Source organism: Haliotis asinina, chromosome 9 (genome assembly GCF_037392515.1).
Source record: "Haliotis asinina isolate JCU_RB_2024 chromosome 9, JCU_Hal_asi_v2, whole genome shotgun sequence".
Taxonomy (NCBI): domain Eukaryota; kingdom Metazoa; phylum Mollusca; class Gastropoda; order Lepetellida; family Haliotidae; genus Haliotis; species Haliotis asinina.
Genome location: NC_090288.1, coordinates 9,328,680 through 9,341,046, shown reverse-complemented (window position 1 = coordinate 9,341,046; position 12,367 = coordinate 9,328,680).

Below are 12,367 nucleotides of genomic sequence, written 5' to 3'. Positions count from 1 at the left end.
GCTATAACCTATTCATGGGGATGAATGGGTATACTCTAACCTATTCAATAGGGTGTATGTATATCCATTTAACCTATTCTTAAAGGTGTATTGGAATATTCCAATAATCTGTTCATGAAGGTACATGTTTATATCGCTTTGAGTCTTATTATGAATATCTCTACTGGCAAACAAGGATATGGTGCACCGGCACAGAGAACATGTTTACCAGAAGTAATTGCATGACATGCAGCTGCACAAGCCTTGCTTATATGACACACGTGGTCGGTGTAGCAAGTGGGTCATATTCACTACACTTGATCGCAGACAACCTTGGGCCCCTTCACTCACCATGGCAAGCATTGGTTGGTGGCACTCATTCATGCTAGTATATGTCAATTGTCAGGTGGGAGCTGAACTTATCCTTGTTTGCCAGTAGGTATATTCCCTGTGAACACTACATCCAGTGTTCTGTACACCATGTAGACTAGCATTACTGTGATACAGTAGACAGACTCTCTGTAGCCTACAGATGTTAGACTGGCCCAAACTATTAACTTTATTGTTAAAGCAGGCAACATTTTGTCAAGCTGTATTCTTAACACTGGGACTTGCATCTCAATCAGTGTTTTTATACCAACATATGACAGAGGTATATATGAACTTTTGTACTGACCAACATTTTGTTTTACAGGTTATCATGCCAAGATACAGCCAATTAAGTTGTAATGAAGAATTGCTTAAAGATGGTGTCAAGGTTGAATACAGGTTAATTTCTTGAAAAAACAATACTTTTGATTATATGTTATAGTGAAGAATACAAACAAAATGATGTTCAAAGTAGCATATTTCTTTTCTGTGCCAACCATTACATGTATTGTACTGTATTTAGTCTACTGTTTATTTATCAAACAAGAGAACATTTTTAGGTCTTGAGGCAAAAATATGCAACCATTTGATGCAAACTGACATACATGTATTTGATTTTCTCTGGTCCAAGGCAAATGTCCAGATCAGTGTGAAAAATGGCCAGTGGCCCACTAGCTCATAGACAGTAAAACTCTGAAGTCACTGGCCCGACTGGCTTCTGAATTTTTGTGGGCTAATTTTGTAAATATATTATTCTTTGTGACTTAATGAGTTATAATGCACTTTTAAATCAAGCAAGAATATGGCTTGATAAAAATATTCATCCTATTAGCAGCGTACCATTGTGTACGTGTTTGCGGAGTTTCTACATTCAGATTTCAGACCAGGGAAACATTTTGTGGGCTAGTAACTTTCAAACATAACTAGTCCAACTGGCTAGCAAATTTTTGAAACTATTTTCCAGGTTAAGATAACCTGACCTGATCTCATGGAGGCAGGTGCCTTAACACCTTAACTGGATCATAGGTCAAGTTCTGCTGTTATTCCTCTTGACAGTTTGTTTTTATACATTATTAGTTTCAAGGGGTGAAACAGTTTCACAAGTCCAAGGGTGAATCACAGATTTTGAAGCTCAGGGAACACTTAGTTTAACAGTATGACATGATTCAGTTATGTCAGAATTTTGTATCGTAACAAGCTCAGAACTGTGGTGGTAGTTTTTCATTTTATGGTGATTTTGTTTTGACCTATTGTATACTTCATGTTTTTTACTATTATTTTATGGCCACCATTTCTATTGAGTTTATCTCTGGATATAAACACCAGAATTTACTGGCCATGTCCAGCCAAGTTATAAGATACCTTACCCCATCATTCACTGCACGGCAGCAGCTTCATGTGCAGTCATTGATATTGTATTTTTCTATGAATCCCTAAAGGCAATATCTTAACTGTGGTAAACAAATGTGTCATGTTCATTTAATACATAATGACATTTTACAAGTGGTCAGACGCAACATAATACATTTTGGCAATTGCACTTGCTCAGTAAAGTACAGCTGTGGGTAAGATGACTTACTTTGTGTGCTGGTGATAAAAAGCCTGATTCTGAGACATAGGATTCGAATCCTGGATGGGGTTCAGCAGAAAACTGGAACTTGAACTTTCCTGAGAAGGTGTAATGCCAAACATGGTGTGTTATATTTGACCACTTTCTAAATGACATTGTGGGAGTCATGCCAGTTTATGCTTACCTGAGGGTTACACAAAGTCTGAGGTTTAGACTATCAGTTGTCCGACTTACTTTTCATGAAGACAAGGTGGCTGAGTGGGTTAGATAGCTGACTTTGTGTACTGTCTATTAGAGACCTGACTCTGATGGGACTCAACCCAACCGAAAAAAGCCCCTAGAATCTGAATTTACAAAGAGAATGCTATCCCAGATATAACATGTGTTACATGTTTATTTAATGCCTGAATATGTTTTTTCTTCCTAAAATGTGCATGAGAACAAAGCTGAAATTTCTGCAGGCGAGTCCAAGACCCAATTTCAGTAAGAAATGGTTCTTCAGTCTGCGTGGACTTGTGCCAAACCATATTAGTTACATGCATGTTGTCTGCGTTGTTGAAATACCCCAGACCTGGACCAACTCCACTGAGGTTCTGGAGTGTATTGTTGTTGCTCAGGTATTGCAACTGGTGTCAGTAAAATTATCCGTCGTTTTTGTAAACTTCCCTAGTCAGATGCTTGTGTTTCGTCATCAAACTTCATCCGAAATGGTAGTAGGAAGTCTTATACTTCATCAGACATACGGTATTCTTGAATTACTTTTTCACTTCATCTGGATAACTCTTGTACTTCATCTGGCAAGTGTGACGCCAACCTTTCTGGAAACTTGCCTTGCAAAATAGAGATGTTTGACTAGTGACTTATTGCCTCACATTTGATTGTTTACGTCATGTGTGTTTGTACAGATTCTATTTTGCTGAGTGCATTGTTAAAGAACAAACTAAGATATCAAGAAAGAGGACTATTTTTATGTATATATAACTTGATTATTCTGTAGAGGCGATGTTTTGACATAGATTCTAATGTCGTTGTCAAGCAACATTACAGAATATAGAAGTAGGATGTCTATAGAAGTAGTCCTCATTTTACATCTACCCAAATTCTAGAATGCCAATCAAAGAAGTCAAATATATCAAGGTGTCCCATTTGGTTTGAGATAGATGAGACAATTGAAGATCTGGGTAAGAATAGGTCTTCAGCAACCAGTGCTTGTCGTGTGAGGGGATTGGGTAGTCAGGCTCTCTGACCTAGTTGACACATGTCATCATATCCCAATTACATGGATCAATGCTCATGATGCTGAGCAATGGATTGTCTCATCCTGATACAAATATTCACAGACTGCCGCCACATAGCTGGAATATAGTGGGGCATTAAACAACAAACAAACCTTGAGATGTATGGCTCTCCTGTAGGTTGTCACTGTTGATCCACAGGGTTCACACTAAAGGTACAGAAACCAGCTAGCATTTTGTCAAGTACTAGTCCAGGCCAGTGAGGCCTTCACTTTGAGATGCTGCCATTATTATGTAATCGTCAGAATTCTAAGTCTGCCATTTTCCTATACCATTTGTGGGGCTGTGGGTAGCCTTGTGGTTCAAGTGTTTACTCATCACAATTCCTACATTGGTACAATGTGTGAAACCCATGTGTCAGTCCAAGTAAACTTAGTCTCAGTGTATTTCGTTACACTCCACCACTGAGTCTAACGAAACCTAGTAGAAGGTCGCGTCAGGTAACCTTTGAGCTACTTATAACTGTCCAGTCAAACACGATACAGTTAAATAGATTTAACTAATCAAACAACGGCTACTATTTAGGGATCGGAGGGACTTTCAAAATATTTAGGTTACCAACACAGATCACTCCAGAAACAAAAATCTGTATATAACACAGATATTTGACCAGCTGTATGTATGCTTTGGGGATTCTGTTGACATGGTTACCATAAGCCAATATTTCCGCAAGATGACATCCTTGAATACTGCCAAAAACACTTTTTTCAGGGACTGTTTACTCACCGTTGTCATGGTTGTAACGTGCGCCATGTGCATCACCCGTAAGGGATCGTACACTAAATAGCATTCGGAATCGTTCGGGTACGAACCTTTTCGAGATAAAAAGTTCAAAAGGTATGTGCAAATGTCCACTTTCACGATTTGGTAAGCTGTGATCTGATTGGTCAGTCTCAAAGGTTACCTGACCTCTCATAAGGTTTCGTTAGATTCGGTGGTGGAGTGTACCGAAAAGCACTGAGGATAAGTTTACTTAGATTGTACAATGTGTGAAACCCATTTCTGGTGTCCCAGGGCGTGATCTAGCCTGAATATTGATAAAAGTGGGGTTAAACTAAAGTCACTCACTCACTCACTCACTCACTCACTCACTCACTCACTCACTCACTCACTACACTACACTACTTGTCATTCCCACTAATTTATACTGACTTTTGTTATTTTTTTACACAAACAACTAGCATGCATTAAACATGTCCCATTGATTGTTTCATGCAGGTACTGTATGTCTTACTCATAGTCAATTTTTTTAATCCTGTACTTCTGTACTCAGTTTTCAAACATACAAATTATACTGTCTTATAGTCTCACTTAAACCCAACCTTGCTGGTTTGATGGCTCAGTATTATATTGCCTCTTTGTTTAGATGGTTTCATATTAACACAATTATATGACATGTTACACATGCCAAATACTGGTCTTTTCTAAAAGGACTGAAAGACGTGGGCCTAGATTTCCGGAGATCTGGAAGCCCTAAGATAGTTGTAAGTGCTTTTCATAAACCTTAACTTATGACCATCTTATTGCTAAGAGAGCTTAAAAAATCTTGGCACAGGTGCATTAAATGTGGATGTATTAATTTATGTAGATATTTAACAGTGTTTTATCTAGTCATTTGTCCAATGTTTATGACAGACAATAGTGTAGTTATGGCTTCAACTAATTGTTGTAGATTCGTGACAGCATTATTTAGAGGTATTATTTGCTCACAAATTATGCAATGATTTTGTTTATGTCATCATATATGACAGGACCAGAGGTGGTGTACCTTTGTTGACATTGAGTGAGTGAGGCAATAAGAATAGTTAGCCTGTATGGTCAGTTCCGGAGTAGACAAACCGATAACACAACTAGAGCTGATTCAGTGTCATATCTCACACATGGAGGGGTGTTGAAACACTAACAACCAAGACAGATAATATTTTAAAAATGTCACTACTTTCAAAACATGTTTCAGCATGATTATATTAGTGAAGAATTTATCTTTATTTGGATTAGGGTAACATAAAAATTGTGGAATGATTCAACTTAGACAGAATGTGTTACTGCACTGGCATAGCCATTGTTCCCACTGGAACCTCAGCTTGGTTTTCTCCCTCAGCTGGAGGTCATATTAATAAATCAGTCACAATGATTATCTCCCCTGCTTGCCTGGATCTGCTGGTCATGTGGTTGAATAAGAATCACAATTATTATCTCCCTCAAGTGTCATTATCTGGTGTTCATGTACTCAAATAACAGTTTCACTCAAGCGTTATTTGAGACCCCGGGTTTCCAATCATCTAGATTCTACAACTCACTGTGCAGAGTAACATCAAATGCTAGGTGACAGGAGCCTTGGAGTGTTAGTTTTAATCTTGGGCTATGTTGTTTCTAGGTTTGTAAGTACCAAGCTTGTGAGTATCAACAAAGTTGTCATAGTTGGTGCTCTGATCAGTATTGTTTTCAGTTACTCACGCACTTATTTTTGAGTATTGATGGAGCAGCAGTAGATGGTATTCCTGAATTTAAGTCTGTGGAACAAAATTTTCATTTTGTCTCGGTCATTTATGAAAAATACACATTCTGTGAAATTAGAAATTTACACATGGTATTGGAAGTACATGTAGTAGATAGAGGACAAATGACAGTGCTATATCAGGATATAAACGTAGTGTAGAGGGAACAAGAATTATGAGAAGTAGACTTGATTCCTCACACGTTATGACAGAAGTCTGAGCTTCTGCCAATGTGCCTTACACACAGTTATATTCACCTACAGTTCCTTTACACTGTTAACCTCACACTATGCAAATATATTGACCTGGTTGTGGTCATCTTGACTAGGTAGCCTAGCCTACTTGATCAAGAATGGTAGATCATATTGGTCAGATGTTTTCTTTGTCGATATCAGTAGGACAGATTTTGCCTCAGACATCAGAGGTGTTTGAGCAGTTTACAAGTTGTTCTTGTGCAGCTGAATCATTTCTTGCCAAAAAGACTAAGTATAAAGACATTAAATGCGGTTCATGTCTATGATTCCATGACCGTCCTGAACTGCTGGTGATTGTGGTTTGTGTTTGTCATGTGTTCACCTTACTGAGAGTTCTGACTTGATAACAGTGTTAGGATCTACACCTAAACATCACATCTAGTCCAATAAGGAGTTGTCTGTCCATAAAAGAGTACCATTCATCGTATCAGCTTCTAAATGTCACATGAAGAAGGTAAGGTTTGCTTCAGTGAAATTCAACCAATGCCCATCTCAAAGCATTATGGTTTTACTGTGAACATGAAAATTCTCATTCCTTATATAATGTCACTGGTATGCAGGATGAAATAACTTCTGTTAAGGCTTGATAGTTTTCATTAAAACAGACAAAATATGCATTGATTCCATACTAAAACAGTGCAGTACTAGGGGTACAAGAAGATTATCACTGCACTCATGCAGGTCCTGCACTTACCTTACAACTTATTGCAAGATATATGATATCTGACAGACACTTATGCAGCAATCTCTCTGTCTCATCAAGTGAAAATTAAATGAGTATTTTTCTCAATGTTTTGTGTTATTTATATAATGTTATTTTAATAGATGCTAAAAGTGATGCAAATTTTAGGGTGTCTATAACAGATTACTGCACTCCAACCTGTCATATGTCATTTTACTTACAACTAGTTGTAAGATAACCTGTATCTGTATCTCATCGTGTGAAAGCAAAATTGATATTTTTGTGAGTATTATGTTATTTATAAAGTGTTATTTTGATAGATCATGAACTGAGATTATATTGGTTTTTTGACACAACAAGATAAATGTTTTACTAAGCATATATTATGTAATTAATACTGATCTTACATGTTAGAACAGAGGCAGATTGAAAGTAATCTCATGTAATGTGTCAATCAGCAAGTAAAGTAACATGTTTTCGCAATGTTTTCAAATAGATATGTTAGTTAATATGTGCAATAAATATGACACTGAAGATAGACATGAGTAAGACAGAGGTAACGTAGTTCAGTTTAGTACTGGTGTAAATCAAGGTTAGCGCGTTCCTGTCTACCTATCTGTATCTGACCATTGCCAGGGACAGGCCTGTTTTATGATGAAGGATTGGCCAATGAGATTTTGTGATGATGTTTTTAAAAAGATGACACAGCTGTGGGAAAGGACTTGCCAGGATTTATCAACACTCTTATATCATGGATAAATGCATGCTTCTATTTTTTATGATCAACAGAGGATACATTTGGACATTATATGGGGACTAGTGATTTTTTAGGGTTGTGGAGAGTTATGGAAAAGATGTTAATTTGTGTGGAATGGGAAGTGCCATGATAAAAAGTTTTTTTTAAATCAGGGATGGGGTCAGAAAAATGGGATATAGGATCCTGACCCAGTCTCAGCAGCCAAAACTAAGCCACCAATTCCTCAGTTGAGAAGGTGTGGATGTGATTTCTGATCCAAGTATCATGGTTTGATTGTATTATATACAAGTCCATGCATTGATTTTTACTGTTTATGTCCAATATATTATCATGTGACTTTTTGCATTTTGTATTCATATATTGATTGGTCTAAATGGCCTTCACCTAAAAACATTTTTGGACATTTTATAATCCTTTGCCTTTCAGAGCTTTCTTCATTAAGAACTCAAGGTGCATCAAAGGCCTGTCACCTCAGGTAAAAAATTTGCTATGCAGAGTTACACCTCTTTGATATGCAGGGATGATGTGATCATGGCGCAGAATCTCAGATTTTGTCGTAATTATGAACCTTGGCACCATGTGGCATCACAGACTCAGGCCCATACCAGCTAACATGCTGTGATTCAGCTGAAATACCAGTCAAAGTTGTGTCAATAGTTACTCGCTTACTCGCTCTTCCATATTGTCAATTGTCTGGCAAGCAATGCTCTGTTGATGATGCTTGAATTCATTTATGAAAACTGACCTGTATTGCAACATGTTTAGTAGCCTCAGTCACCTGACGCAGTATGATTGTGAATGCTATGAATAATGCAGACCGAAGTTGTAATTATCGGTAAGTGAAAGTTGTGTGGTGTGTGTTGCCCATGATTAGGACCCATTGTGGCAGGTCAACTTATGTACGAAACATACCATTTTGATTCTGATTTTAAGGGCCAGGTTAGGGGATCGGCTTTATATTCTGTAATTTATGGTAAAATGGAACAGTTTGAATTTTTGACATTATTTGGAAAGTGTGTTCAGTCTCTAGACTAAGACATGAGTTGTTTCCGGGGAATGAATAGATGAATTGTTGTATGTTTCACAAGTACATTATACAGAGAGTGTCAGAACTGAGATTGAGAGTGCCAAAGATACTCCTTTCATAGAATTTTGCAAACCTTAACCCCAGCAAAATCTTAATCATGTTAAAGATCATTAAAACATTGACAAGTCACTTCATAAATCACTGAGCTAAGATGTACTTATGTTGCCTGATTGTTTCAAGATTTGTCCACACTATTCCCAACATCTCACAACACTGGGAAACATGGAGAACTGCAGTAGCCAAGTCGTTAAAGCATTCACTCATCACGCCGAAAGCCTGGGTTTGATTCCTCATGTGGGTACACGGTGTGAAGCCCATTTCTGGTGTTGCCCCATCGTGATATTGTTGAAATATTGCTAAAAGTGGTGTAAAGCCATAGTCACTCACTCACCCTCACGCCAGCATCACTTAGTCCCTGAATATATATAGTTTTGGTGGCAACAAATAAACCCATTTAAATTGAAAAGGAGCCCTATTGAAAAAGGAGATTCCTAACCCGGAGAATCTAGACTTGCTTCATTTATGGCTTTAGCATTATGCAAACATAATTCTTGACAATAAAACCAAGGAATTGGGAACTAGAGGTTGGAGGTCACAACCAGATAATATGTTTTGTCATTATTTGACAGGGAGAAGATAAAAAAGAGACAGTATATGTTTCTCAGAAGTTTTGAAACTGTTTTCATTTAATTATGAATGTATTTGGTGTTCCAGAATAAATAAACTATGAATGTTAGGGGAGATAAGTTTACATTCACAGATTCTACTAATATTTCAGTTCTGATCAGAAGAAAACTTTAGACATAAATGATTGATTTATCATGGCGAAACCTTCACATTTCTGACGTAATGAAAACTTTAGGGTCACATTTGGTTTTCTGCTACAGCCAGATTTTTTTTTTGTTATTAACACAACATGTGTATCTATTCTTGTGATCTCTGGTGGAATCTTTGTAGACATATTTGGCATGTTTGTGTGGAGGTTTTTCATTAAACATGTTCATGAAATGTTTACCTTGAATTAATAATATGTTGGTAAAGTTGCAGAAAATTATTTACTTCTGATATGTTGGGTTGTTTATATTTATGTTGATCTACTGTGATGTAAAAAACACAAACTTGATTATTTGTTACTTAATATCTTTTCCGCATGTTTGAATGAGATACTGCCATCTCAGCTGGAGATGAAGCTGTACACAGTCATGTTTGAATGAGACACTGCCATCTCAGCTGGAGATGAAGCTGGAGATGAAGCTGTACACAGTCATGTCTGAATGAGATACTGCCATCTCAGCTGGAGATGAAGCTGTACACAGTCATGTTTGAATGAGATACTGCCATCTCAGCTGGAGATGAAGCTGGAGATGAAGCTGTACACAGTTATGTCTGAATGAGATACTGCCATCTCAGCTGGAGATGAAGCTGTACACAGTCATGTCTGAATGAGACACTGCCATCTCAGCTGGAGATGAAGCTGTGCACAGTCATGTTTGAATGAGACACTGCCATCTCAGCTGGAGATGAAGCTGTACACAGTCATGTCTGAATGAGACACTGCCATCTCAGCTGGAGATGAAGCTGTGCACAGTCATGTCTGAATGAGATACTGCCATCTCAGCTGGAGATGAAGCTGTGCACAGTCATGTTTGAATGAGACACTGCCATCTCAGCTGGAGATGAAGCTGTACACAGTCATGTCTGAATGAGACACTGCCATCTCAGCTGGAGATGAAGCTGTACACAGTCATGTCTGAACCATGTGTCAGAACTACAGGATATTATACTGTACACAATGTGCCTACTGACGTATTGAATCATGTTTTAAATCTGTATTTAATTTCAAAACAATTACAAAATGTTGTAGCTACAGTTTCATGGCTAGTGAGTCAAGTATTAACTTTGACATCTCATTGAATATGGTTAAACACTCGAAAAATGGCATCACAAACTTTTCATTAAAGAACCTGGTATCCATAACAGTTGTAACATGTATCAATCAATGAGCTAGGCATGTCATGACACCACTCAGACAAGTTTGGTAGTAGTACCAGAGCATAAAGCTCTGTCTTTGAAGTCTACAGGAGTCCTACAAGTGTGAATGTGATTGATTAATAAACTGATTTTATTTGTTTAATTTGTTTGTGTGATTATTTAGAGCAGTAAAGAATGTAATTGTCTTGAGGGTCCTGTTGGGATACTGGGTGACTTTCATGATTCTGTCTGACAGTGCTATGACAGTGTTTGCAAACACTGCATGGTGAAAGATGGACAGAGAGGTCCACGTGCTACATGGTGACAGATAGTCAGACAGGTCCACACACTGCATGGTAACAGATGGACAGATAAGTCCAAATGCTGCATGGAGACAGACAGGTCCAGGCATGGCATTGAGACAGGCACAAACGCGTCAGTTTCACATCTGCAATTTGAGCAAACCTTGGCATTCCTTCATGTTAACTGGACACACAAAGGCATATCTCGCTCAAGATGTGTTAAAGATACCACTTTAATTGGTGAGACTTCAAGTCAAACACATACTGTATGAAAACTTGTTTAATGAAAAAGTCTGATGTCCAATAACAAGTCTATTCATAGGTGAAAATGGGGTATCATACCAAAACATACTCCAAAGAAACCCCAACGTCACAGGTTCCCAAATCAAAGGGATTTGGGCACCCTCCTGTTGACTGTTCCAGCAAGCTGGGATGAATGTCCAGCCCTATCCTGCTTGCTAAGTAGTACTGAGCAATCTTTTCTTCATTCGCATATATCGCAAGCAGTGTAAGATCCATGTATTTATATTGATACACAATTTGATAGTCATATACAAGGTTCAAGATGGTGAACAACTCGCGATAACTGTTTCCCTACCAAGCGCTTTAGAACCGTAAATCAGACACGTGAAAAAGCACTGTTAACACGAGAGGCGCTAAATGAAGCAGCCAGACATTTCAGTGTTCACTGAGACGCAGTATTATCTCTTTGGAGGCGTAATCTAGAGTTGGGCAGCACAAATGATTTACCATGGGCCGGTTGATCGTGTATGTTCGATGTCGCTTTAGCAAGACAACCATATTCTGTTCGTGCATCTGCGGAATCCATACCGAACTAACTCATTAACAGTTTGGACAATTCCTCGATTGAGATCGCCCGGTGGCAGATTCGTACGTACCGGTTGAGAGAGTACAACAACGTCAAGCGTAGACACGACAAGATGAGGTTCACAAGACAAGACCCGTCCTCAGATGAGTACAGGTTTCACGGGCAGCTCTGACGGACATGCGAGACTTTGCAGGTGCCCAGGAGGACGTTTACTGGCACTATCGTTACTGAAAGTTTGAGGGTGGCATTGTTCTGAAATCTGATGGCCTACCAACTGATCTCCACAGACATCTCGTTTTCAAAAGCAAATTGAATGACGCATGCCATTGGGGATACATTTGTTCGAGACCTTGTCTTACTCCCCGTGTTAATGTAGGTCCCCAACATCTGGCTGAGCGGGATACAACAGATTTTGTAGTAGCTTGGAGAAGAAGATCCATGAAGATCAAGATTAAAACTGAACTTCACTACGCCATGCTTGTCGTAAGACTGACGGGTGAGACTGGCTGATTTGACACGTCATCGTATCCCAATGGCGTAGATCGATACTCATGCTGTTGATCACTGGATTGTCTGGTGCAGGGCTGGAATATTGCGATATGACATAAAGCTAAACTCTCTCTCAGACGACATGGAACGACGATAGGACCAGAACTAACGAAAACTCAACTGTGCCAATGTCACCGGCACTGAGAACCTGATATGCTAGACTGTTTTCAAGCACCTCGTTGACAAGTTTTGTCAATGAATAAATGGTAAAGCACTGATCATACA